The sequence below is a fragment of the Manacus vitellinus genome, unplaced genomic scaffold (assembly GCF_001715985.3).
Source record: "Manacus vitellinus isolate BGI_N305 unplaced genomic scaffold, ASM171598v3 scaffold_14_pilon, whole genome shotgun sequence".
Lineage (NCBI taxonomy): Eukaryota > Metazoa > Chordata > Aves > Passeriformes > Pipridae > Manacus > Manacus vitellinus.
Genome location: NW_021939063.1, coordinates 1300990 through 1328748, shown reverse-complemented (window position 1 = coordinate 1328748; position 27759 = coordinate 1300990). Strand labels below are relative to the sequence as shown.

At 44.2% G+C, this 27759-nt stretch overlaps 1 long non-coding RNA gene across 1 annotated transcript; it reads left to right on the top strand.

Moving 5' to 3' along the window:
- The first annotated feature begins 1042 nt into the window (after positions 1–1042).
- Positions 1043–5838, top strand: LOC108638937. The gene is made up of 4 exons (XR_001920162.2): positions 1043–1080; positions 1240–1425; positions 3058–3137; positions 5181–5838. It is a non-coding gene; the product is annotated as an uncharacterized LOC108638937 (long non-coding RNA).
- Positions 5839–27759: the final 21921 nt, after the last annotated feature.

The following is a 27759-nucleotide window of genomic DNA, read 5'->3' as shown; positions in this document are numbered from 1 at the left end:
ATCCCCAACAACCTGACTGCAGAAGCTTCCCTGAAATCTCTGAGAAACATTGGTGTCTGTCTTGTTTGGATAAAATGAGGAAAATGTCCTCCCTGAAGCATTTTCTGACATTCATGGAAATGTGCTGAAATGAGGGCTGAGAGATGTCAGGTGAGAGGAGAGCTTCAAGGATGAAGTGCCAGGTTGGTCCAGTTGTTTCTTGAGGACTGGGAAACAGGTTTTTGAACTTAATTTGTGTTCCTGATGGCCAGTGTCTGTTTATAAACACTGAGCTTTGGAATAGCAAGAGTGTGTGGAAACAGTCCAGAAACAGTTTCTGTGTGCATATCAGATACTGAACACACAACAAACCCAAGGAAGTGATCGTGTGAGGTTTGGAGCAGAGCACATGTGACACACTCAGTGCAGCTGCTCTGCTCCCTTAGCAATCAGAAACACTTCATCCATACGTTATTACAGAAAAATGGGTCTGTGCCACCTGCCTGGGCTGCAAGGAGTGGTTAAAGAACTTTTCCTGATGGAGGAACAGCCATCGCTCACCTCTGCTTGCAACTAAGGTTGGAAAAGACCCCAAAGACAGACTGAATGCCCCTAGCCCACTAAACCATCTCCTGGAGTGCCTCAGGGGGAATGTTTGCTCAGGGAATACCCTCCCTCAGAGGCTGGTGTGCTCCTGCCAGCCGGGCTGGGCTGGGCTGGGCTGGGCTGTCAGACACATCCTCTGAGCAAACCCCTCCTGAGAGAGCAGAGGAGCTTCTCTGCACGGTCCTGCCAGCCTTGTTTTCAGGACGTGCCAAATATTTGTTTGCAGTCGAGGCAAACACGCTGATCTGGTGTCAATAAACGTCTCGATTCAGCTCCGTGTTTGGAAACAGTGTGTTGGCCGCAGCCCCTCCGTGGTGTCATCAGTGCTGCTCGTTACACAGACTGCTCAAACTGTGCCTTTGTTTTGACACAGCTTACAGATCGTTTTTCATCACCACCAGTCACTGCACGGAGAAATCTCTGGAGCTGATAGTCACTGCATCAACACTGCTGTAGGAAATCGAGCTGCATTTTGTTTTCCTACAAAGATATCTGGTAATGGCCCTGTGTAAAACATGTTTGGGGCTTGAGGAAAACTGGCTATAAAATCCTTTTTCACTGCTGCAGAAATTCGTAGCCTTGTTTCTCAGTTTCTGCTGGGTTTTAACATTTATTTTTTTTGTGGTAATAATGCTGTTTAATTTTTTATTTTAGGTTTCCTCTGTCTGTTGCCCTTTGTGAACGTGTGTTGCTGTGTGCAGTGAAATGCAGGGTAAATTCCTGTGCCAGCACAGCCACCTCATAACCCAGCTGTGCCAGAGCATCACCACTGCTCCTGCCTCTGCTCCAACAACCCTGCCATGGCATGAAGAGACTCAAACAGCATTTTGCCTGCCCCAGGTGGGTAAAATCCAGCAGTGTTATTCCAGCTCTCCTGTGGGTGGGAAGGCTGGTCCTTCCCAAGGGTGTGTCACACCCCTGGCTGCTCCATCAGGTCACTGCTCCAGGGCAGCTCCCCTTAGGTGGTGTTTTCCCTACACGTCCCACTAATGGTAATGAAATGATTTCTCCATTTTCTGCATTTACTCCCACGTTTGGAAGCAGCCCTGGAGCCTCCTGGAGCAGAGGAGGACCCGGGCTCTGCCCTCAGGCCTCCTCCCTTCCCTGGTGCTGGGCTCAAGGCCACCAGCAAAGGGTTAATTCCTGCTCAGAGTAACTACTGGAGGACAACATGCATTCTGTTAATATCAAATATAACTCCAGGCCTTGATCCAGGAACGTTGCTTGGAGCTCTTGTAAAAGAAAGTCTGTCCGCTGCATTAATTCCCCGGTGACAGATTAATTCTCTTCCTTTATCATAATTACAGCCCTGTGCTCTGCAATGGTACGACTCATTTGGTCTCTCACACACCATACCATGGCAAAAATGCTGAGTGACCTGCAGGCTCCATTGACTCCAAGAATCTCACAAGTATTTTAGAGTTGTAAACACAGAACTGAATTTATTATTCCATCTTCCCCCCCCCACAGCTGAAATAGGAAAGATGAATGGCAAATTAGGAACTTCTTTTTGTCCAGCACCTTGTTTTGGTACCTGTACAGAAATTTAAGATTAGTATGTTCCTTGTCCAGAAAAATAACTGTAGCTCCCCAGCCATCACATTGAAAAAAAAAAAATATATGTATGTACAGGTGTCAAGCTGAGGTTTTGAAAATCCCCAGACTGTATGACAGAGTGCTGATTTGTCCATCCATGTTGTGGATTTGTACAAAAACTGTATCAAATACTTATGCAGAATTTGTTAGTTTGTTTCCTGGGGCACTGCAGGTTGTACAGCCCTCCAGCTTTATCAGGGAAGGGTAAACCTTTAATAAGTCACATAGTGAGATGACCTCCCACACTGGTATGGCTTGAATCCAGCCCTTACTCAGGCAAGAGAACTGACACCTCCTGGTAGAGCTGTGCTCCTTTTCCCAGCCTGAAAAATGGGCTGGGTCAGGTCTTGTCCTGCAGATGGTCAGAATGTGAAAGTTATGCACAGAAATGACTGTGTTGGCAGGAGTGAGATATTATGGACCGTGTCCATGTCATTATGGACTCCTCAGAAGGACAGGAGCCGGCAGGTTCCGCTGGAATCTCAGAGCTGATATTCTGTTTTAGGGAAAGCCAGTGGTTGGGATAAAGAATGACTGTGCTTCCTGGAGTGGGCAAAGGGCCAAAGGCGGGATCTGCTCATCACCACAAATCTCTGCACACTGTGCATGTGGAGAAGTGAGTTTTCCTCTCAGGGATGTGACACAGAACGTGGGCCAGGATGCAAACGGGAGCACACAGGGCAAAACTCCTGTAGGATTTTCTACTAATCAGAGAGTCCTTCTCCTGCTCTCTACAGAATCACAGAATCAATAAGGTTGGATGATTTCCACGTGAGAAATCAACTTGGATGGTTGTTGAGCTGGTTTCTAAATTCTGACTTTCTTTTCCACCAGTTTGCCACTCCTCTGCTCTTATTTCTTCCATTTTCTTTGTAGGTACAGATTGATGTCTGCAAACTTTCTGCCTATTAAAATTGTGCCTCCATCAGCATCTCCTTCTGCAGGAACTTTGCGTGGTAATTTCTCGAAGCTTTTTGTCTTCCAGAAGTCTAAACTTAGACAATAAACAAACCCAGACAACCGCTTTTTCAGTCTGGAAAGGCATAAATAAGCAACCTGTACTTGTTAAATTAGGTACTATAAAAATGCTGAGCTTTAAATCATTGTCCCGGTAATTATTGTCATCATTGTCGTTATTAGATGACATAAGATTTTATTGCTGATAATTTGGAGGCTTTGATACATTTATTTGAACTGACTGCTCCTTTGGCTAAGAATAATTGCTTAAACTTCTCTCATGGGTTTTTGCTTCTATAAAAAGATTGTTGACCTTGAAGCTTTTGCTTGATTTTGAATTCTTATTCAAATGTAAGTGCCAATAACCCAGACAAAAAATGTAACCCACTAAACAGACGTTGCATTTGGGGACCTCATGCAGAGAAGTTGGGTTTTGTGTTGTTAGGGACCCCCAACTCTCTCTTAATCCCTTCCTTATTATTATTTTAAGAGTAGGAGGGTAAGTTTTGCTTTTCCACAAGCAGATGTTGGTGGTGTTTAAGTGCTTTGACTGCTGCAGGTCTACACTGTGGTTTGATGGACCTTGTGTCTCTTGTGTAGCTGCTGGCCAGGACACTGTGACAACCCAGCTGTTTGTTGCATGACAGGGTGTGTGTTTGGGTGATGGACCCGTTCAGCTGTGGTGACAACAAAGAATGATTTAGGAAATAAATTAAGGAGAAAAAAAGAGTTGGATAACAGCATCTAATAGTGCCAGGCAGTGTAAAAGACTCTGGAGAGCTCGGAAATGTCATGGTTTCCTGCAGTGTGCAAATAGGGATGAAATTGAAAATCAGCTCTTTTAGGAGAGGTAACTCTTAATTTGCATGAAATAATAATCAAATCATTATCAGGCCACCTTAAACAGCAACACTGAAGGTCACTTAAACCGCCTGGAATGGCACAACACAATGAGGTTTGTCTGGCATCAATTTTGAAGGATAATTACCCATGGGGCTTGTTAATTTTTATTTTGATTTACCAATTGTGTGTTTCTCGATAATAACTAACTTCAGCCTGTAAACAACTAAAATTGTTGTTTCTGTATGTTCTGAACTCCCTGTCTGAGCTGAAACTTCTGGAAACTGAGCTAATGTGTAAATAAAACACAAAGGTTTTCATTTACCCGTTTTTTAATCAAGAAAGTGAAGATTAGTGAGTCCACTGACAAAAAGATTCTCCTTGTGAGGGCTTGTAGGCTCTGGTGGATAAAAGGCCAGATCAGTCAAAGGCCTTTCATCCATAATTTTAAAATGCTTCTTTGCTTATGGAAAAGGGAAAATGACACCTTTTCTCCAGCAAGGGTTGTTTGAGAGTTGCAGGAGATGTCTCCAGAGGGCCCTTCTCACAGAGTGTCAGGGATCATCACTGGCTGTGCTGACATTCTCCACCAAGCTCTTGCTTCCCTTCCCATGAAAAGGTTGCAATTTTGGCAGCATGCAAAAAAAAAAATCATGTCTGGTCAAGTGTAGCACAAATGAGTTGACCTTCCTGGTCACAGAGTGGAAGGCTACCTGCTTTGGATGATTGATAATGGCAGCACGAGTGGGTCAGACTTCTCAGCTCTGGAAACAAAGCTGGAATAAGCAGCAAACCAGTTTTGTCTGTTTATGTTCACTGATTTATACTACCTATCCCATATTAGACTCAGACAGAAATTTGAGCATTATATCAATTATACAAGCTCTAAGCAGTACATTTTCATTGTTATTCTTCACATTCACGCCTCATATGATCTTTTTATTGGGTTAATGGCAAATACTCTTAGGTAATAACAGGGGTGCAGGTTAATTATTCAGTAACTGCTGCTACAGAATGCAGTGTTTCCTTTCCTGCTACAAAAAGGCTTCATTTCCCCCCATGTCATTAAACATCCTCACTTAAGAGGCCTGAGAATGAATCATTGCCTCTGATTTAGGATCCTCAAAAAGCACATAGTTTCTGCCCTTATTTAATTGTCTTGTGATTTAATGTTAGTGAAATCCATGTGTCTCTGCTCTTAGATCTTAAAATGAAGCTTGTCTGGGTGACACCTGGGCTGCTGGAACCTGTTTGTGGTGCTCAGTGGTTGTGCATCTCTGATGACAGTGATGCCCCCCAAAATCCCGGGGGGCTGAACCCCACCAGGAGTGGGAGTTGTGCTCTGGACACCACAGGCTGTGACGAGCCCATCCCTGGGCAGATGTTAATCTGAAAACTTCAGCTCTTTGTGCTCAAATTCTGCACTGGGTTTAGTCACCCAAAGGAAGAGTCACTGTGTTAAGCTGCTGGAAGGCTGGACTTGGTGATCAAAGTCAGGACTGAGTTGAAGGTTGGACTTAATGATCTTGGAGGTGTTTTCTGACCTTAATGACTCTATGATTCTATGAAGTGTGTTTTTCTTGAACAACCCTCCATTGCCCACGTGTGCCTGGGTCTGTGTCTGCTGGTGAAGTGTTCTCCAGTGGGTTGGGGCCGTGGGGATCCTGCACCTTTGGCAGCACAAAAGCAGCTCAGCCACAGCTCTGTGGTGAGATTCCCCATGGCCATGTGAGGCCCCTGTGATGGTGGGACAGCTGAATGGTGAGCCATGAGCAGTCCTACATGGCAGAGGGAAAACAGAGAGCTTGGCCAGGACCTTTGGACCAAAGAAGTTGGAGATCTGTAAGGGAAAGAGCTATTTCCAGCTCAGAAAAAAACGAATTAATAAAAAACATAATATAAGTGAATAGCAAGGTGTTTATTTGCCCCACCTCCCATGGGGGAGTCTCCTCCCTCAGCCCCACTGCAGGGTTTGTCCTGCTGAACACACCACTCACCTGGGGGGCAGGAGGGGTTTTCCACTGCCTTTCTTTCCCTTTCCTTCCCCTTGGATCTGCACAGGATTCAGGGTGACTGCAGGCTGCAGGAATGCAGTGACTCTTTTTCTTGAGGACCAGGCATTTGTAGCACTATTTAATTAATAATAATAATAATAATAAATCCTCTCAACCCTCCTGTCTCCCACAGCTTAGGTGAGCATTATCCCTGGGGGGCACCAGGGTTAATTAACTTGCTCTGGGCTGGTGCTTGAGCCAGAGGGGATCTTCAGTCAAGAGATCAGGAGAGTCCCCAGTCAGGAGATGGGAGGTGGTGCAGCCTCAGTGGGGGCTGGGTGGGCAGCCATGGCAAGGGCAGGGAGGGCACAGGGACAGCAAAATGAGAAAAGCACGTACAAAGCACAGAAAATGAGAGGAAAAGAGGAAGAAAAAGTCTGAGGAAGAAAACGTCTAAGGAAGAAGATGGGGTGTTCTGTGGGTTTTAACTCAAAACTAATGGGTTTTAGCTGCTTGTTCCCCTCCCCTCCACAGGTGAGGCCAGAGGATGGAGCTGCTGTGCTCACATCACCTCCTCTCGCCTCCGGCCTGACTCCAGATAAGCAGCTTGTTGTATGATCTGTCTCCTCATCCCAAAATCCGTGCAGCAGAGTGCATCATTAATGGAACCAGCCCGTGGGCTGCAGATCAACAGCGGCTTCTGCTGCGTGCGGCTCCTCCAGCGAGTCACGCTCCGCTCCTCACCGGGGGTGAGTGTCCTCTGAGCCTGCTGAGAAATCGCTCTCCCCCAGCTCAGTCAGACGTGGTTGTGTTTTCCTGCCACGCTACAGTTGATTCCCCGGCAGGGAAGGGGCCGAACGACCGTCAGTGATTCGCGCCCGGCGCGGTTTGCACGAGGCTGAGCCGCCAAATGTCAGCTCCTGCAGAGGAGCAGAGGCTTCTGGAGCTGCACCTTTAATGAACCTCAGCAACCAGGGCCTGGAGGAGGCTGAATGTCAGCAGAACAGCCCGAACTGTGCCCGCTCTCCCGGTGCTTTGGAGGTGAAGCAACAGTTGCTCGTGATTTGGGTGGAACTTTGCTGACGCAAATTGTCACGATTCGTTCCGGTCATGGAGAACGGGGACAACTGGCACCTACAGCTCAGCCCTGTTCAATGCACAAACCTCCCATCACTGTATCTCGAGTGGATGACACTCCATCAGCTGATGATCTCCTTTATCTCATCTGATATTGCAGCCTCTTCTCTGCAGAGAGTTATTATCAAAGTGTAAAATTTGTTCACATTAACATCGGAAGCCCTCTTCTATTTGTGGGGGGGCTTTGATAGCTTGGATGATATATCAATGACCAAATGTAATTGCTTTCTCTGAAACATGGCTTTCTAAAAGGAAATCTGACTTGGGTGTATGTAGTGAATGATTTAATTTATGTAGAAGCAATGGGTCTGAAAAAGGAGGAGGAGGAAAAGTTGTGATACGGAGGCTGAATTCATCTCAAGTTATGAATAATAGATGACTCACTTGGGGATATTTTTTGCTAGATTTAAATTAAATCTCATCAAAAACAAAATAATTGGTTATATTTATAAACCTGCAAAGCCCACTCAAGGGGGTTTTAGTAATATTGTCAATACTACAGGTTAACCATAAAACTAGTCCGAATTTACTAGGGCAGGGAGTTGTACCTGGCTGTGATGGTAATTCATTATAGTGATCTCTGGAAACTGAGATTAACAGACTTTCTCATTCTGTATTTGGCTTCTAAATTGTCTCCCAGAAATTAGGAAGCCTTTGTTGGTTCAGTAAAGTTAGAAAAACTTACTGGATTTGGCCAACAAATTCAAATCTTGGTCATATTTGCTCTCTTGGTCAGAGAAAACCATTGATCTGAAAACATCTCCTCCCCGTGAGGGTGGGGAGGCCCTGGCACAGGTTGTCCAGAGAAGCTGTGGCTTCCCCATCCCTGGAAGTGTCCAAGGCCAGGTTGGACAGGACTTGGAGCAGCCTGGGCTAGTGGAAGGTGTCCCTGCCCATGGCAGGGGTGGCACTGGATGAGCTTTAAGGCCCTTCCAACACAAATCATTCCAGGATTCCATGATTTCAGCTTCTGCTCCTGCCAGGCACGGTGGCTGTGGTGTGTGCAAGGCTCTTGCCAGATGAGAGAGAACAAAAGACTGATCTCAGCTTGGCACCTCAAGTATTTACCCTTTTCTCATAACATTTTGCTCAGGTTGTCCATAGAATTTCTCCCTGAAGTGGTACAAGATGTCTCACCATCTGCCCCTCTGTTGTTTTTTCCAGGAGAAGAGATTTATGGTTATTTCAATGTGGTCTGCAAGCCTCCAGTTCTGATGAGTTAATTTGGCCTCCCTAGGTCGTGGTTGCCTCATCTGCATGCAGCAGGCACCCCTCCATGGCTGTAACATTCTCTGCTGATGAAAATAGTTAGATAGTTATTTTTTTCCCCCCTACAAATTATCAGGTCATTTAAAAAAATGAGCTCATTTTAATCTAATTCTGCATGTGCAACTGTCTGGAGAGTTATTTTCAGCTCCAGTAGCTGCAGTTTGCAATTATTATGCTTCTTTTAAGAAAAGAAAAGTAACAGCTCTATATTTTATGCAAATCACTGGTGATCTTTCAGAACAACTTGTGTTTAGGATAAGGAACAGGAAAAATAGAAGGCCAAATGGATAGTAATGTGGACTTGAAAAAGCACAGAGGACGTAGGAAAATACGTAAGGATTACTAAAATATTGCCATTTGACCACTTGGCCATGAATATTTCAATTAAAAAACATGTAATTCTTATTGAAGTGAAATCACCAGTTCCTAACTAACCGTGGCTTCGGATCGTGGAAAAGAACATTTTTATTTCATTTACTTAATTGCTGTGATTCTTGTGTGCAGTCAGACGTGTCTGCAACCCTTCTCCCGCATCTCCACAGAGGTCACAGTTTCAAAGTGGGATGTCAAGAAGTGTCTCAAGTACCTCAGTCCATTCCCAGCAGGAGCCTGGAGACAGGGGTGTGCTATTATTTTCCTGTATTTCCACCCGGGTTTTGAGCACTTTTTGAGTACAAGATGTCAGTCTGTGTGTCTTGTCCAAGTGCTGCCAGTACAGGCACAGCTGAAGGTCGTGTCCAGTTCCAATATGCTTTTAAATTTGATGCTTATTTGGTGCATTTCCACGGAACTTGCACCGATTCGAACCAGTGCAGCAGCATTTTGTCAGTTTATTTACTGGAAAAAAGCTGGTGACTGGAACATGTCCTCAAGGCTGCCTTAGATTTCATGATTATTAGTATTTAAAGGCATGAATAATTTTTCTGTCCCTTGTAGGAAAAGGTTCCTCTGATAATTGTTTCCATCCAAATTTTGATCAGATCCGTTGTTGACCTCAGGAGTGTTGCTGGCCGTGGGTCCAGGTGTGCCAGGGCAGCTGGGTGAGTGTGTAGAGGTTTTCGTGTGAGGAGGGATGGATTTCACACTGATTGCTCAAAACCAAAGTTTATCCATTAATCTGATTCTCTTACCATGCTGGCATGAAACCTTCTCTAATTCTAGTTGTCCTCTGCTGCCCTGTCCTGGGGGCTGCTGGCACCCAAATGAGGATGTTTATGTGCTTCTCAGCCACTCTTAGTTATCAAAAAAAGAAGCAAGAGTCAGCTTCTGCTAATCCCTCCATCTGCAGCCATTTCCACTCACACATTAGTTTTGCAAGGACCTCAGACCCGAATTTTGCAGGTGTTTCTCCTGGAAGCTGGACGATAAAAGTTCCCTGTCCACACCAAGGGGATTGGAATAAGATCATCTTTAAGGTCCCTCCCAACCCAAACTGTTCTGTGATTCCATAGTCAGGAAGGAATCCTTCCCTATGAGGGTGGGGATTCTCAGGTTGCCCAGAGAAGCTGTGGCTGCCCCATCCCTGGAAGTGTCCAAGGCCAGGTTGGACAGGGCTTGGAGCAACCTGGGCTGGTGGAAGGTGTCCCTGCCCATGGCAGGGGGGTTGGAACTTTTTGGTTGGTTCCTTTTCAACCCAAACCATTCTTTAACTCCATAATTCCACAGTAGAAGCTTCATCCATCTCCTGCCAGTGAAACTCCAACCAGGGTGAGTTGTCACCTCCCAACACTGAGTAATTCTCCTCCAAACAAGCCCCATGGCATTAATATCCCAGAGAAACCTCCGGAGCATCTGGCCTCAGCTGTTGTAACATTTTCTTGCAAAACCAGCTGCTGCATTGCCCGGTTTTCCTCCCCTGGCTTTGGGAACAGGGAGAGAGAGGATGCGAATACAAGGAATTAGGATGCTTGGAGAGAAGGAGAACGAGACTGAAAAGACTTGGGAGGTTTGAAACTGCCACTGGAGGAACTGAATGCTGAGGCTGGAGGTAGTAAATACTTCTGGTTGCTTTGATGAGATTTAAGATTTACTGAGGAGGATTTTTTAAAATGTTTTCAGTGGTAGTAAGCCAGAGATTTTTGATACCGAAGAGGTGCTTTCAAAAATTTAATACCAATTGTCAACAATCTGTCTGGTGTTTAACAAAGGGAGTGGGTTAATCCAGGCAGTGCGAGACAGGAATGCGAGATGGGAAGCACCAGCACCTGAGGGAGAGATGCAGTGCAGGGCTGGGGAGCAGTGGAGGCAGGGAAAGGCTTTCCTATAGCTTTGCATGGGGATTTCTGGATTTGCTGAGCCTGGTGTAAAGCATGTGCCTGTTACCTGCGTGTCCTTCCGCTGCCTGGTGTGAATGTGTGTCACTGAACCTAATTCTTGTTCATGTATTCTGGGGTAAATCGGAAATTCTGGTCTAAAACCCCCCCTCTGAAAACTGCCTTACTTCACTTCAGCACCCACAGCCTGAAAATTCAATATCTGCCCAGCTCAGCAATAATTAAGTTTATTTTTCCCAATGCCTGTTGCGAGAAATGAGCCTTGTGAGGGGCAGGTCAGAGCTGGGAGCGACAGGACCTGGCAGGAGGCTGGAGCAGCATCCTAAAAACGTGTCACCACATGAGAGGGCACACCAGGGGCGTGATCCTGCACGGCCCCACTCACTGGAGACCTCTTAATGCACTGCATGGAAGTATCAGCACAAATGAGACTCAGAGCTGATGGTTTCTTAATTAGATTTTCGCATTCTGTTGTTAATTAATTTACTGGAATGTTTCAAGATGTTTTCCCCCCCCCACATCCCTCTCCCCTCCCCGCCCTCCCCGAGGAGCAGCCGGCAGCAGCGCTGAGATGTAGCACAAATTAATCTTTACAACTGCCACATGTCGTTTCTCCATCTGAGGAGCAGAAACAATGATGGAATGTTTGTTCCCTACAAAGAACATCTTCCTTAACAAATGAATAATAAGGTTTAAATAACAATGTCAAACACCCTTTCGAAAAGTTTCTGGTTTGCTTGCCTAAAGGTTGTAATTTAGCATTATTAGTGTCTAGTTTTCCTTCCGAGGAACAGGATTATTTGGGAGGCCATACAAGATCCCAAAGGTATGATTTGGTTTCTGCAGATGTGGAAGTTTTCCCTTATGGCAGGGGGTTGCAATGAGATGGTCTTTAAGGTCCCTTCCAACCCAAACCATTCTGTAATTCTGTGATCTAGGAGGGTTTTGTCACCAGCCTGAAACCTCTCACCTCCAAAAAATCCACTCCACACTGGTGGTGCTGCTGGTGAGTGTGTGTTACAGGGAACTCAGTTCTATATTGATTATAGATACATTACTTGATTATAAATACATGGTCTCTGGGGTGGGAGGACTCTCTTTCAGGTGCTGCTGCCCAGGTTGGTGGTTGGTGTGTACCTTGCCCTGCTCTGTGGGAGCGTGGCATGGGCAAACCTGGTGTTTTAACCACATCAAGGCAGAGTTTTGGTTTTGCCTCGTGGTTGCCAAATGCCAAAGTGCCTCTGTGACTGAAGCAGTCCATGGTTGTGTGCAGGGAGGTGACAGAGCATCACCCCTGGGTTTCACTGCTCCTCCCCAGCAGGCAGCGAGGGCTCAGGGCACCTCTCAGAGGTGACTAGTTAAATGAAATGGAATTTAAAAATTGCATGAACAGCTCTTTATATGATAAAGTACAATGGCTGAAGTGTTTCCAGTAAGTAATTTCCCAGAGTTTCTGAGGTGATTTCTGAAAAGCCACCATTCATTGCCCTCATTACATCAATTCCAGCTGAAAATCAAGGCCATGCACTTCACCGTGAAGCGAAAAATTTAAAGGCCCTTTCTCCTAAGTAAGTTCCTGCTAAATCACCTGTTTGAAATTAGAAGACATTAAAAACATGGTCATTGAAACTGATGTCCTGCTTGTTTGATTTTTGTTTGCTCTTCTAGGTATGTGACGACACAACAGAGTTTTCAGGAAAACAGCTCATACACCCCTAAAACAGGTAGTTTGTCCTCCTGAGCTCTCCTTCCTTTCCAGAAATTCTTGTGATGAGGAGAATCCAGCACCTTTATCTTTTGGGGACCTGAAGGACACTACTTGTATTGGAAGGGGATGATAAGGATGAGGAGGTGCATGGAGAGGAGGAGCCTTGAAGGTATCCAGTAAGTTATGGTTGATTTGGAGCTGGTCTGTGGCACAGATCTTTTTTGAGGCTGAAAAGGTAGAAGTTGAAGACATTAAAACTTCAGGATTCTTGGAGACTTCAGTGGTGAGGATTTAGGAGCCTTTGTGTGTAAGGATTGGTCTGGAATCCCAAATGCAGGGGATGGAGAAATCTTCAGGGAGTCCAGTACTATGACAGGTAAAAGGTTTTAGATCTGAATTTCTGAGTTCTGGTGACCTGCAATTTATTATAAACTTTTGTTTCAATTAAAAAAAAAAAAGCCAAACAAACAACCAAAGCAACATTTTTCAGCAGCAGGAACAATAAGAAAAAGGAAAATCTCAGGTTTGGTTCACTATGACAATGTACAAGTAATAAGCAACTTGTGGAATTCTACATGGAGGACTCTTGAGGAGGGGGACAAGAAAAATGCCAGAAAGGCAGAGTGCTTTAGGCACAGAGGATAATTGAGCTGCGATGGATATGGGATTTTTTCCATATGTATCCAGGCAACTATTTGCTTTGGCTGTAATGACTGTTATAAATCACAGGGTGAAGTCTCTCACCCCAGAACGAGTCTGGAGCAGAGCTGCTGGTGTTACCCAGCTGATGGACCAGATCCCTGGCAGGAACAAGAGTCACCTGTCCTGGTGTCACTGCCCTTGGTGACACCAGCACAGCCCAGGCTGGGCTGTGTTTGGGGCACCTCCCTGGGGCAGCTGTGCCTGTGAACAGCCAAGAGTTGAAGGAACCACCTGACACTGCACAAAGAAATTCTATCCTTAACCTGTGACTGCCTGAACGACCCCCAGGAGCTGCAGTGGGAGGATTTGAGCTGGTTCCTCTCTCCCATTCCTATGGTTTGGGCTCCCATTCCTCCTGAGCGGGCAAGAGACCCGGTGCCTGGAGCAGAGGGACCGGGCAGGACGCGGGTGTGTGAGATCTAAAGGTGAAGGTTCTGGGAGAAAAAGGCCCACTTCTGAAGTTGTGTGCTTTTTATTAGTATTTGGCCCTAACTTTCAGATTTGCATTACTCTTTGGTTTCCTGGATTGCTGTTTGGCTTTGTGGGAACCGCAAAATAAGAAGAGGCAATGGAGGCACATGAAATTCCACCTGAATATGAGGAAAAACTTCTTTCCTGTGCAGGTGACCAGGCACTGGAACGGATTGCCCAGAGAGGGTGTGTGGAGCCTCCCTCACTTCGGATATTTGAGCACCCTCTGGACACAGTTCTGTCCAATGTGCTCTGGGATGACCCTTCTAGAGCAGGGAGGTTGCACAAGATCCCCACTGTGATCCCTTCCAACTTGACCCATTCTGTGAACTATGACCTTTGATAGGGTTAACTGAATTTAAGGATTTTAATGTTAACTGCTTGGCAATATCCTCTACCTGAATTTAAAAGACAACAACACGTGCTGTGGCTACTCAAAGAAATAAATAACACTGTTTTTTTCCTTTTTGTGTGTGAAAAATGAGTTTCCCTTTGAAAGAAGAGCCTGTTCCACACAGCTACACGTGTTTCATGCATATTCACAAAGAAGCAGTTTTGAAAAATATACTGCTGTGCTCTTGCTGCTGGAGGTAGAGGAGAATATTAAAAATTCCATTTTTTTCCTACTGCTTCACTTCTGCCGCTGCGTAAACACCGAGTGTTTGCTGTCCTGTCGGGATTAACTGCTGTTTGTTTAAGGTGGGAGAGGTGTTTTTAGAAAACAGATGGGTTTGGACTGTTTGTTTCCCCCAGGAACTGGTGGAGTGGAAGCTCATTTAGAACTGTTCTCTGTAATTTTTGCTGTTGGCTCTCAGGAAAAATATCCTGATGCCGAGAGTCTGCGTTTACCTCGGTCCTCTCCACCACACCAGGGCCAGTTACAGCACTCTGTGCTGTGCCAGGAAATTATAAATACCCTGAAAATGTGCTCAGAGCTTGGACATATCAGCCAGCTTTGGGGGTGGGGGGGTTGATCTTTATTCTGGGCTTTGATAGTGATAATAATATTACCTTACCACACAGAGTTCCTGTGCAGATAAATGTAGTAAAGGCACATGAAACACCCGGATAATACCAGGATTGATGCCACAGAAAAAGGTCCGTGGGGAAATTCCTAATTCAGAGCATGGCTGGAACAACAGGGACCATCAGGAAAGCTCTGGAGCAGGTGCTGAGCCGTGGGCGTGCAGCAGGACCTGCCCCATCTGCACTCAACTTTGATTTTCAGTGTCCAAGTGAGCTGATCATCACAGATGTAAGTGGGAACAGGGTTTTCCAGACTCTGTTGAAGAGTAAAGAGCACATTTTGACTTTTAGTGCCCAAAAGCTCAGTGTTTGACTGACCACAGCTCAGAGGAAAAGCTTTGGAGCTCCATTGCTGATGTGCATCCACTGCACACTGGAGTCTTTAGGTGCTTCTTGGAGTTTTCCAGAGGGAAGTTAACATGTGAGATTAGGAACAAAAGGGCCCTTGGTTAACTCATTTATAGCAAAGTATTGAAAATATCCAGAGGAAAAACTCCTATGTACCAAACTTCCAATTGCCTAGGAGGGAGAAAGCCCCTGTTTGCTGCTTATTTTAGTTCTCAAGGCATGTGGATGGTGATGTCTGGATTACCCGTGATGTGAAGAGCCCACAGATCTTAGTCCACCCTTTTCATTTCCTGTACAAATAATGAAGAAAGCAAAGAAATGAATTTTCAGGCTTCAGAAGGGACCACACCAAGTGTCTCCTCTGTTGTACGTCAGTTCTGCTCCACCACCCGGAACAGCTCCTCCTCCCACAGAGAGGATCTGAGGGATGAAAACATCAGTACTGGGGGAAAAAGAGAAAGAAATCCTTAGCAGCAGAGCAGGAAAAGTGCTGAGAACTGCTTAACTTTTTCCAACTTTCAGAGATGTCTGTCTGTTATAGATGAAAAAAAAAACCCCAGAGTTTCTTGGAGGCTGATGGGGTTTGAATTGTCCCTGGGCATTTATTTGATGTATGATCTGACTGGGAGTAGTCAGGTAGAGAGAAACACTGCAGATTTTGAGTGCAGTGGACCGTAGACAATAATTCATGAGAAGTTTAACCATAATGGGAGTTGGGAAGCTGCAGGAGCGGGATGTGATGGGATCTCTGTGGGTGCTGAGTGTTTTGTTTTCAAAGCATGGAGCAAACCTGTGCTGCCCACCCTGCCACCCCTCCCTCCCTCTGCTGCTGGGAGAGCCCGTGCTTTGTAGAACACTCTACTCACCTTCCCCCTGTGACTTGGCTTGGTGGCACACAGACCTTCTGCTCAGGTGGGTCACCATCCCTGGCCAGCATTCCATGGCCAGTGGCTGTGCCCGGGATGGCAGGGGTTGGTGAGCTCCTGCTGATGGCAAGAGGAGGCAGGAACGTTGTGTTCATTCATATGTTGTAACTTGGCAGCTCCAGTCTCAATTGTCAGCACTGTCATTCCATTGCCCTTTTGTTCTCCCCCCTTTCCTGAAAGGCCCTGTGCACGGGCCATGGAGATCTGCTGCCAAATTATTGGTTGAAAAATTGGTTATCCAAATAAACCAAGCTGGACAGGTGGAGTTCATCACCTGGTCTGGTTTAACCATGGCCACAAAGACTTGAGGGCTGTTTGCTGGTACACAAAGGTGACACCCAGCTGGGGAGAAGGTCCCCATTCCCACCAGGACAGGTGGGAGGGGATGCAAATTCTGCAGTACCTGTGACTCTCTCCCTTTCCACAGGGTAAGGACATCACCCACCTCCACCACTCTGGGCTATGGTGACAAGCGAATTTAGCTCAGCATTGCCCTTAAACTCGTTCCCAGACTTCGTAAGGAAGGTGCTAATTTGTCAGTGTTTGCAGAGGTGTTACCACCCATGACTGAGAGCGAAGTGTTTCCCTGCTGAGCTGATCTGGGGGTGCTGCCTGGCAGCAGAGTGCTGTTATTTGCTCCAGCACAGTTCAACAGCTCACATTTCAATTGCAGGGAAGTTAATAATAGAGTGTCACATCTGCCTAAACTACGAGGTCTTCCAGGCATGGATACATTTCTGCTCCATATATATCCCGGTAGCACAGGGAACAAGTCTGGACTGACATTTCAGGGACTGTCTAAGGGATGTGATTGAAAACCAGATTTAAGGAAAAATATTTTCACAGGATTATAGACCAAGAAATTAAAGGTTTGGATGTTTGTTTTTTAAGCGAGCTTGCTAAGAAAAAGGCACAAAAGAGTGTAAAATCCTCCCTTCACTGTAAAGAAAAGGATAATGTATTTTAAAGTACAGTCAATAGAGTGTACTGAGATAATTCTGATTTTCTGATACAATCATGTTACACTGGAGTACCATTTTGGTGTTGTACATGAGCATATTAAAGCTAGTGAGAAGTTCAGAGCATTTATATCCCTGTGATCAAATAAGGATATATTTTTAGAAGCTCTCTCCTTGCAGTACACTGTTTAGGCAGTAAATACTTCATTTCTGGTTTAGTGTCTTTAACTGCATTACTGTGGCAGTGGGTGGGATGAACTCCACAGGGGCAGCACCCAAAGCAGTTGATGTTGTTCTGCAAGTGGGGATTGTCTGTCCTGGGGAGGCCAAACTCTTCAATCACTGGCCCTTCTCACTAAGATGAGGCCCTGGCACAGGTTGCCCAGAGAAGCTGTGGCTGCCCCTGGATCCCTGGAAGTGTCCAAGGCCAGGTTGGACAGGGCTTGGAGCACCCTGGGATAGTGGGAGGTGTCTCTGCCCATGGCAGGGGGACTTGGCTCAAGGACAGTGTATTGGAAGATATATTTGTGTTCCTCTGATTCAGACATGACATGGCAATGCTGCCATCACACTGCTAAAAATATATCTTTTATGTAAATGAAAGAAATAAAACTTTTTCCCCAATAATTTTTTTTTCTTGGAGAAAACAATAATTATGAATCTCTCCTTATATTCAGCCAGGTTTATCTTTCTTCTCTCCCATTTCAGCAGAGCAGGGGACTACAGACCTCACAGACACACTTATTTGATCACAGATACGAAGATGGTGCGTGACAGTAATTAAATTTTTCCTCTCAACTAATTTAATTTGTTAGCCAAATAGGGAGAAAGGGTTTATTGGAAATGGAAAGAGGCAGCTTCTTCCATCTGACTTTACTGGTTCTTGACTAACTGCTTCATTAGAACACAGGCAGGGCTGGTGGCAGATCATTAATTCCCATGGGTGTAATCTGGGAAGCCAAGTGTTAGGAGAAGGCTGGTCTGCCAAACCCAGCATAACTGTATTAGTGCTTATTAAAGCTAAGCTCTAAGTCTGTTTTCATGCTGCCTCTGTCATGTTAGGGATTAATTGCTTAAATGTCTTAAGACAGCAAATACAAAGAGAAGAGATTGCTTTGTGTTACATCAAAGAGTAAAAAAGGATGTGGTTTTCTTCTTGGACACCAGTCCCTCTGGAAGAGGGGATGCCTCCAAAAATATGGGACCACTGCTGACGGTGGTCTGGGCAAGGCAATTCTGTGCTGCATTATTTGGCCTCCATTGCCAAGGTGTGTTTGTGCCCTTCCACTCGAGTTCACCCTCCCAGGAGGGGTTCAACAGCCCTGGGGATGTGGCACTGGGGGACAGGGGTCAGTGGTGGCCTTGGCAGTGCTGGGGAACAGTTGGACTCAATCTTGGAGATGTATGGAACCACCAGTCTCTGGGTTATTCCCTTTTATCACTGATGCCAACTTAAATTCCTGCTGGGCATGTGATTGCTCATTGATGTAGCAGACGCAGAAACCAATTTAAGAATGTACAAATTTATTTCAGAATGTACATGACATTTATTTTCCTCAGCCATCAGATCATTAGAGCCTCTGCTTGTTTGTTTTATTGCAGATCAATTATTGCAAGCTGGGAAATTGGTGCTGGCAGAGTTGCTCAGCACAACTGTTCTCTGCAGATACCTGTTGCTAAAACCCTCTTTATTTCAGCCTGGAACTGGTTTTTTCGTTGCCTTTATTGCATCTACAAGAACCCACTTCAATTGCCAATAAACCCCAGCGCTGGAAAGGTTATTTTCACAGAAGAAAACACTCTGCCCAAACATGCTGTAAAATTAGGACAGATGCATTGTTTTCTGAAATACGCAGACATGAAATTTGATGGGAGCACTTCCAGCTTCATTCATTTCTTTCCAGGGTCTGACAAAAGTGGAAAACATTTTCAGAGGAGAGGTTGTGTTACTTGTTTCAGTGGGAGCAGTGTTAGAGCGTGGTAACAGCAAGCAGAAAATAACATTATTTCATGCTCTGTACATGCCAAAGAATGAGGCTGTTTAATGTGAGGCTCCAGCAATATGGAGTATTTCACAGTATTTTTTGTGTTTCACACACCTTGCCACATACTCACAGTACAAAGCCTAAAAAGCCTCACAGTTTTTTATGTTCATTGATTTAGATAAAGATGCAAAGGCCAGGAGAAGAAAATGGGAGTCATGGGGGGTTCTGAGAGATTCCACAATTTCCACAGTCATGCAAAGCATAAACTCATGGAGAAGCCAACAGGTTTCCAGGGCTCTCCCCAATCTTTACAAGATTGGTCTCAAAATTGTTATGAGATTATATATGATATAAGAAATCTGCTTCCCCCAAAGACTGAAAATGAAGACTGGTAGAAGTAAACATAATTATGTTTCCTGTGCTGCAGCCTCACAAAAGAATGTGTTGATTTCTGTGGTAGTTAAATTGATTTTATACCTTTCTGAGCACACTAAATAGCAATTAGTCAATGCTGGATATCGCATTTTTGACAGGTCTAAAATTATGGTGCCAATTATTTTATACAAGTCAATGAACAGCCGCCATTTCAAGCAGCAGAGGATTCTCAGCAGTGTCTAGGACAGTGCTGGCAGAGAAATACTCGCTAAATGTTTTAAGGGTGTGACTATAGTGTCCAAAAAAATGGAATAAAAACATTTGCTCCATGAGTAAGCCACGTGCCTGGTACAATTTTTATTATAATGGTGCCCACTTCTTCACTGACTCATGCTAAATGGGATTTCTAACCACAACGCTCAGTCTTTATAAACTATAGCTTAGAATCAATGCAGGTGTGAGGCTGAGGGAGAAGAGATGTATGACTTCTCATTCTTAACTGTCATGGGAAGTGTTTATTAAGGCAAACTTTTCCTGAGGAGCAGCAGGAATCCCGCAGGGCAGGGCTGGCTAATCAAGGCATCATTAATGCTGGCAGTGACTGCTCAGCTGCCTTCCTGGGAGGCAGAGTTGGTTCAGTGAGTTCAGCCAACAACTTTGGGGATGGAGGGGGACAGGAGGAAAATTTTGGTTGTTTCAGGCTCCTGCATGACCTCAGATGTCACATGGGAACCAGCCCGTGTGGGAAGGAGTGTTGCTGGTGACAGTCTCAGGGCTGTCCAGACCAGCAGGTGTGTGATCAGCGTTAGCACTAAGGCTTATTAAAACTAAGCCCTAAGTCTCTTTCCCTTCTCCCTCTGTCATGTTATGCCTCTGTCATGCCCAGGAATACTGTCCCAAATGAGCCCCAGATTTTGCAGTCCTGTAGGTGTTTTGCTTGAATCCCATCCTTTTGGGTGCTGTTTTTTTCTGCCCCTCCAGGCTGGTTTTGGGGTTTGTCAGGGTCACTTTGAACCCCACTGTCTCCGTGTGTTTGTTGTCACTCTGAGCTCACTGACAGAGAGCTCAGCACACTCTGGTCCATCCCCCAGCTCACCAGTGGGGAGGTTGGGTGGCACTGGGTGCTGGGCAGACCCTCCTTGCTGGGTGTGTGTTTTGGGACAGCCCTGGCTGTCACTGCTGCTGGTTCCTGTCTCCTTGCACCACCAGCTCGGTGTCCTGGGATGGGGGATCCAGGTGGGACAGGGGCAAGATCCTCCCCACACCTGAGGCTGCTCTGCACTGACCCTGGTGCCCTCCTGCAGGGGGTTTGGGTGGGTTTGCCCTTGCCCAAACGATGCCAGCTGTCCCACATTACCCTGATTGTCCCCAGGGATTGCTCCCAGCCCTTCCAGCTGTGGGGGCAGACCTATATAAGCCTTCCTGCCTCCTGCTGCTGCTTTCCTGCCTGGATGGGACCTGCTCTGCCCTTCTCCTGCAGCCAAGGACCTTGCCCAGTCTTCAGGAGCTCCCAAAGGTAATTTCTTGGGGCTCGGGTTGTGTCTGCCTGTTACCAAGTGCCAGAGGTGAATTTTATCCAACCTGAACTCAACAACATTTAACTTCTATGCACTTTAAGTCTTCTTCTATCACAGCCTGAGGTTTAACAACTGGTTTGTCACCCAGCTAAGAGATGTGTGGTTGTGGTTCACTCTTCAGGGAAGAGAAAGCAAAGACATCCTAAAACTTTTTTCTTTACTAACATTATCCATTTTATAGGTTTTTAATAATTTGATAAAAATATGTAGGAATCTGGGCTAATAAGAAATGCAGATGTCCCCCAAATTAAAGCTTTTTACACACACACACATATATATGTATTTGTATAAAACTAAGCTATGCTCAACTATGCCTTTTTGGTTAAGGGGAATGTTTTCCTTGTGCCAATAAAAGTAAATTATTTTTATTCCTTTCAGCTTTATATTCTTAATTTATAAACTGTGTTTAGTAGCTTGCTGAGTCTGTTATGTTTTCTTGGAATCTGTCATCATTATTTTACTGTTCCTTTTGCTTTCTGAGAGTTGGAATTTTTGGGAAGATAACTTTGTGCTTTTGGACTAGAACAGCTGAATCAGGTTCAGTGGCTGATTGAGGCTGTGCAATATCTGGTGGCTTTTAGGGTGGGTTAAATTTGGACTGTGTTGTACCTTCACAGCTGATGACCCTGGAGATGGGAGATGATAATTTAGTGATAAACAACATTCTGACTTCTGCTGTATTTTGAGGAGGCAATGCTTGATCCAATGTAAACCCCACCAACTATTGTTTTCCAGATTAACCTTTGGTTTTAATGAAGTGGAATAAATGATTTTGAATTAGTTATCATGCTAAGAAGAAGAAAGGTCATGGAACTATTCAGCTGATTTGACAGGTCAGGCAGAATATTTCACAAATTAGCAGCACATTTAACTCCAAGGAGATGGGATGAGTGAAATTTCCCTGTGCAATGTTATCAGCTGGAAGGGAATCACAGCAGCATGCACTTGGCAGAGTAAGTTGGCAGAAACTATGCAGCTTTAAGTTCTTTTAGAAGCATAATAGGAGAGAAAACCCAGGTGCAGAAGTAGATTTTTCTGAATTAAAAATGAACCTGATCAGTCTGGGAGATCTTAACATGTCTGGCTTTGAAATAGCCTGGAGCTGCAGCTGAGCTTGGTGAGGGCAAACTGTCTGATTCCTGTTCATTTGTGGTACCTGGGACAGAAATGAAGGAATTTGGGCTGTGGTATAAAGTGCTTTGTTAGCTGGAGCAATTTTCAAGTGCAGCCATCAGGGACTTTGTGCAGCCTCTGTGTGAAATCTTAATTGTTTCTCTACATCAACTGCAAAGAAGTTACTCACTTAACTTTGTTCTGACAATGTTTTTTGTCAGAACAAACAAAAATGTTGGTAGGAAACCACTAAACAGTTTTCTCTGCCATTTGAGATATTGATTTGTTCAGTGTGTATCTATAACAACCCATGGCAACAAATTCTTTGAGCCATCAAAGGATAGAATTAAGTAGATACTTGTTCCCTACCAACCCTGCCAAAAATGCCTTGAAACCAAAGTGTGATGGGCACTTTGCTGCTCTTCCCAAGCACCAGATTTATCCAGGTTATTGATGTTCTTCAACCTCATTAGTTGTATAATTTATTTAGAAGGTTCTCCTTTAGGGAAGTGTTACTTTATTGCTGTAAAAGCTTTTTTTTTTTTTTTGTTTAGATGGTCAGAAATTCCTTAAATGTTGTAGCTGTTGTCCTTATCCTCTGCTGGGAGTCCAGAGTGTCTCATTATGGAATTCAAAGAAATTATTAGGGTTGGTGTTCAGGGAACATAACCAGGCAAAGGCAGGTGGGTCACAGACTCCAGCACCACATTCCCAGGGAACAGGGTCCTAGGTGCTCTGTTCCCTCTGGACTGAGAAGTCCAGGAGAGGGATAAATGATGTGGGATCTGTGTGTTTGTGCTGGGTTTTATCAGAACTATTCCATCAGTTGAGTTTTTTATGCTTCGTTTTCTATTAAATGTAAACAGCCTGTTCTTATTTTCTTAACAAAAGCAATTTGAGGCACTTCCCAGAAGTTAGAGATCATGAATAATTAAAGGGTTTTTTTTTTTTGTAGTTTTCAGAACAAAATAAGAGTACGAAATGGTTAGACAAAACATTGGAATCTAATTAGGAAACAACTCAGTGAAGAAGAAAACCTTGTCACTTACTTTTGGTATTTGATTCCCTACAATATCAATTTAAATGTAAATTGTGCTTTGGAGAAGAATGCTTCCATCAAAACCTAAAAGCATGTGGTTTATGCTCAGTGTTTTACAAAGGGATTGTCTCAGACCCGGGTTTACAGTTATTGCCTGTGGGCAAAATTCCACCTTAGCACTTACAGGCAGTAATACAGTTGTACATCTATTTTCTGCTCTACATGTTGGTGATAGAATTGTGTGATTAAATAAGGAATTTTTATTAGTCATTTTCCCGTGGTAGATTGCAATCAGTATATTGAGGTTTGATTCTGGCCATGGAACTTGTAGTCTGAGAACAAGTAGGCAAAGAAATAAGATACAGGTTGAATTGTTACTGACGGAATTTAAGTGCTGAGATCTCAAAGATTTAAAAGATTAAAGCTCTCAGTGGGAGCCTCAAACTGTGTGTAGTGTCAGGTGATTTTTATCTCAGAGCTGGGCTCAGTTTGGCTTGACCCTGGTAAAAAACTCCTAAGTGTCTGAGTTTTCTCCCCTGCCAGGGCAGTTTTCTCCCTCTCAGGTGCTTTAGATCCCAGCAACAGCCTTAAAAGTGGTCCAGCTCCTACCTGTGGGTCAGGATAATACCCAAATAATTTGTGTTGTGCTGAATGTCAGTATTTGTGATAGGAGGTGCTTTGAATAATCCCAGAAGCGTGTGGTGTAGCTGGAGGTGGAAGAACTGTCAAATAGAATGGAACTGACTGCTATTTCCAGAACCTAATGTGAATTTTTTTTTTTGTATTTCAAGCTTTTGAATGAGTTTGAGATTAGCTGTTAGTGCAGGACTTGTATCTCTCCAACTGAGATTTTTCCCAAGCCTGGTTCTGCCTGGAAGTTTTGGGTTTCTCTTCCAGTGTGTTTGTGGCAGCTCCATGCAAATATTACAGATAATAAATCCTCCTGTGTATCTACACTTCAACATAGTCTTTTAAAAGAGGGAAGATTTGAAGCTTTAATAGTTCATATTTCATGTTCCTCATGTGAAAAGCACATATGAAGTGTAAGAGTGGAAACAGGCAGTGTCACAGCAGGGGAATGATGAGAGCTCTGCCAGGAACTGGGGAGCACCTGAGAATATCCTGACCATGGACATATTCTGTGGACTCAGAGAAGATTTTTATTTTTTTTTTGAAAAAGATTTAGTTCTTCATATTTTTTAGCACTGCTTTGAGCCTAGTTTGTCCCTGCATATTTTTCTCAATGACCCAGTGGGTACTTAACACAGACACACGTGGAGTTAAACCAGGGGCTGGTTTCCAACTGTGTGACAATTCAGGAATTGCCTCACACTGTCCTGCAAACAGTGATTTGTCCCAACTTATTTTTAACAGGTATTTTTTATGCCTTTTATTGATGTGTAAGATTTTTCTCTTTCACTTCAGAAACTTTTTATCTTGGCATTTGGCACCTTGTTGCCTCAGCCTTGTTGTTATCCCCTGTTCATATTTTTAAAGTATGTGCTCTACATCCAGAAAATAAATTCCGAGGTGGAGGGCACTCGTGTGAAACAGCCCTGTGTCAAAGGTAGATAAAATATCTCTCAGTTCCTGACAGCATTAGATTTTTGTCACTGTGTTAATGCTGGTTACATATCACTCGAGTGGGAGAAACACTTGCTTCTTGATTTATGGGCCCTGACAATGAAGTGTCCAGGATGATTAATTACAGCCCTAAATGACAGTGCCCTTCTCATACCTCCCTGGCCTGGGTGATTGAAATTAATAAATAGACATGTATGGCTGTGGAATTTGCCACTAGCTGTTAAAATATTTATACACTTGACACGCTGTTAAGGGATTTAGTTGAGGCACATCCTTGTAATCAGGAACTTACTACTTTTTAAAGCAGCTGGTAGAGAGGGAAAGCAGCAGAGGATTCTGGGGCTGATTAGAAGGTTTTGGGTAATAAGGTGATAATATTTTCTGAGAAATTGTTATGACATTTCTTTGGCAGATTGAGTCCTTAAACCATCGCTTTCTGCAAATATTCTAAGGATTTTGTCTTCATGTTTGTCATTTATTTTTGGAGATGTTGGCTTTTAAAAGTCTACAAATTATGTGGACAAAGTGTATTTTCTGGGACCGTGTCCCAGGCACGTTCCAGGACAGACTCACGTAGCTCTGTCTTGTCAAGTGAAAATCACAGTTGTTGCAGCATCCAGAAATATCTGCTACTTGCATAACACAACCACACACCTACACTTACCCCTCATTTGGGTTACTTTGATTAGATTCTCTTGTTTCAATGAATTTTTATGTGAGGAGACTCTCATTGTATCCAGAAGGAGCAGAATCATGTTTGGTAACAGACCTGAATAATTTGTAATAATGCTCAGGGGCTGTTTGTACCTGGAAAGAAATGCAACCCCACTTCAGGAGTCATGTTTGGCTTTATTTTTGTAGGTCCTACAGGTTATTCTCTGCGTGGTTCTTGCCCACTCAGGGTGAAGATTCAGACTTCTGAAAATTTGCAATTTGCACATAAATTTGCTTTTCCTTTGCTCTGATATTGGGGTCTGTCACAGACCTGTCAGGTGATACATCTGCCAATCTCTCCATTGCTGCAGGGCTGGGAAGGTTAAATCAGACTCTTCATTCTGGTGATGAAAAGCACTGAAGAGCTGGAGAATGTTGGTCCTGTGGAGGCATCAGAGCTCTGGAATGGAGCCTCCTCAGGGCCTGAGGGATCCCTGAATGACCTGAGCTTACAGAGAGTGAAGTTGGCTTCTTTACCAACACTGGGGTTTAGAAACCTTTAGTTTAGATCCCTTAAGGTTGCTTTTTTTGGGCTGGTTCTCTTCAAATCCCTTTCATGTATTTGTATAGCAAAGCCCTGCACGAAGATCCAGCAGGAGAGGCTATTTTTTACTGCAGCTGAGCCAAACTCCAAGTTTTGAGGCTGGAACTGTAAATCCGAAGATGTTTACTAAATAGAATTTCTCTTTTCTGTGTTCAGGCTGGGCTGACTGGCTTTTGCTACCTTCCCCCTGCTTGTCCAGGTCCTTGTTGCACACTTCCATGTAAAGGCAATGCTCCCTTTTGTAGCCTGTATTTCAACCACAATATTTTTGTGGAGTTTATGGCCAGCTTTACTTTTGACTTGAACTCCTCTCTGCCTCAGCACCCCGTGTGTGGAGTGGAGATAATTCTGCTGCCTTACCTTGTCAGTTTAATTAATGTTGTGGAGTGTTCAGATAGCGCCAAACAGCCGAGAAAAGCCCAAAGGAAATGAAAAATTCTTTCTCTGGAGCAGTGTTTGGACAGAGGCAGGAGATAAGGCTCAGACACACACTGCAGAACGAGGCAAACCCGAAATATTAAATATATGCTCGTTTAGGAGAAAGGATTCAACCCATGGGCTCAGGGAGGCAGAAACACGTGGGGAAAGGCTGATGATGTAATTAAAGATGTGGAAATGAGATGCACAAGTGGGTGGGGCTGAGAGTGCAAAGGCGATGCTGTGCCATGGCATTAATTTCTGCAATCACCGAGTGCCTTAAACTAGATGGTCTGTCTGTTTTATTCCTGAACACGTATGAAAATCACTTTAAAATATAAACACTTTCACTAAAAAAATTGACTGCTTCAATTAGAAAAATATTTCCCTCTGAAACCCAATATATTATTATTTCAGGAAAATATATTATGGATTACAGGGCCAGATGTTCTATGAGGAAAAAAAAATGAGTAGTTTCTTCTGGATTTAACCTTTTAAAGAAAAAAAAAGAAAGGTAGAGAGGCATTAAACCTGGGGGTTTTCCCTGGGTTTAGCTTTTATTAGTACAAGAAGGCTCCCCTGACATGCCTGAAAAGCCACATCCTTTAAGATGAATTAGTTTTACTGTGATTTTGTGCCAGTGACATCAGGGAAATGATATTCAGTGCTCTGTGGCTTCCAGGAGGATTTCAGCAGCTGGGAAGGGATGGGATGAGTGGCTACCACATGTATTAATTCATTACTTTTATTGGCTGCTGGAGCTTCTACAAGCAAAGAACAGCTTCATTGAGATGAAACTGGGGGGAATTGCAGCATGGTTAGGTACAGGTCATATGGGGGCCATATGAGGGCAAAATTTAACATCTAAATTCATGTAACTAATTCATGACATGATAAGATTCATACACAGAACAGCTCTTGTCCTTCTCTCTGCTGAAGGCCCCTCAAACACACAGGGCTCCTCCTTGAATGTAAAAAAAATATTAATTGCAATTCAATTCATATCCTTCCCAAAATGAATTTTAATTTTCTTTGAGTGACAAGCAATTATGGACTTTTTTCAGGGGCTGCACCAGGAGATAAAATGTCTCTAAAATTCTTTCAGGTATGTTAAACTGTGTTGGTAATTGAGGGCCACAGTAATAAGTGTAAAGTCTAATTGTGAGTAAAGAATGAAATGGAAGATTCTGTTAAGCATCAGCTATTGCTGAATTATGCATGTCTGAATAGTGTGTGATGCTTTCTCTCAAGAACTTTGAAAAATAATATGGGATAACCTGTGAACTGCAGAGGAATGGAATTAATTTTTGTGGAGTGATTTACATTTGTCTTTTAAGTCTTGGGAAAGGCAAAATTTGAACAGAGTCTTTCAGTGAATCTTCTCCTATTTCTTCTGAGCTGCTCTTTCTGGGGGCCTTTCTGCTGCTCCTGCCTGGAATCATCTGTTATTCCAAGTGCAGCTGGTTCAGCATTGTATGTGGTACAACATAAAGCAGTTTGACACCCCCAGGATCTTTAGGGTTTGGGGATGGAGGATCCTGTGGCAATAAAATCAACCTTTTCTGGCAGCAGAGAAGCTTCTGAACCCTCTGTTGTTCTTGCCACTTCCTCCTCCTTTGC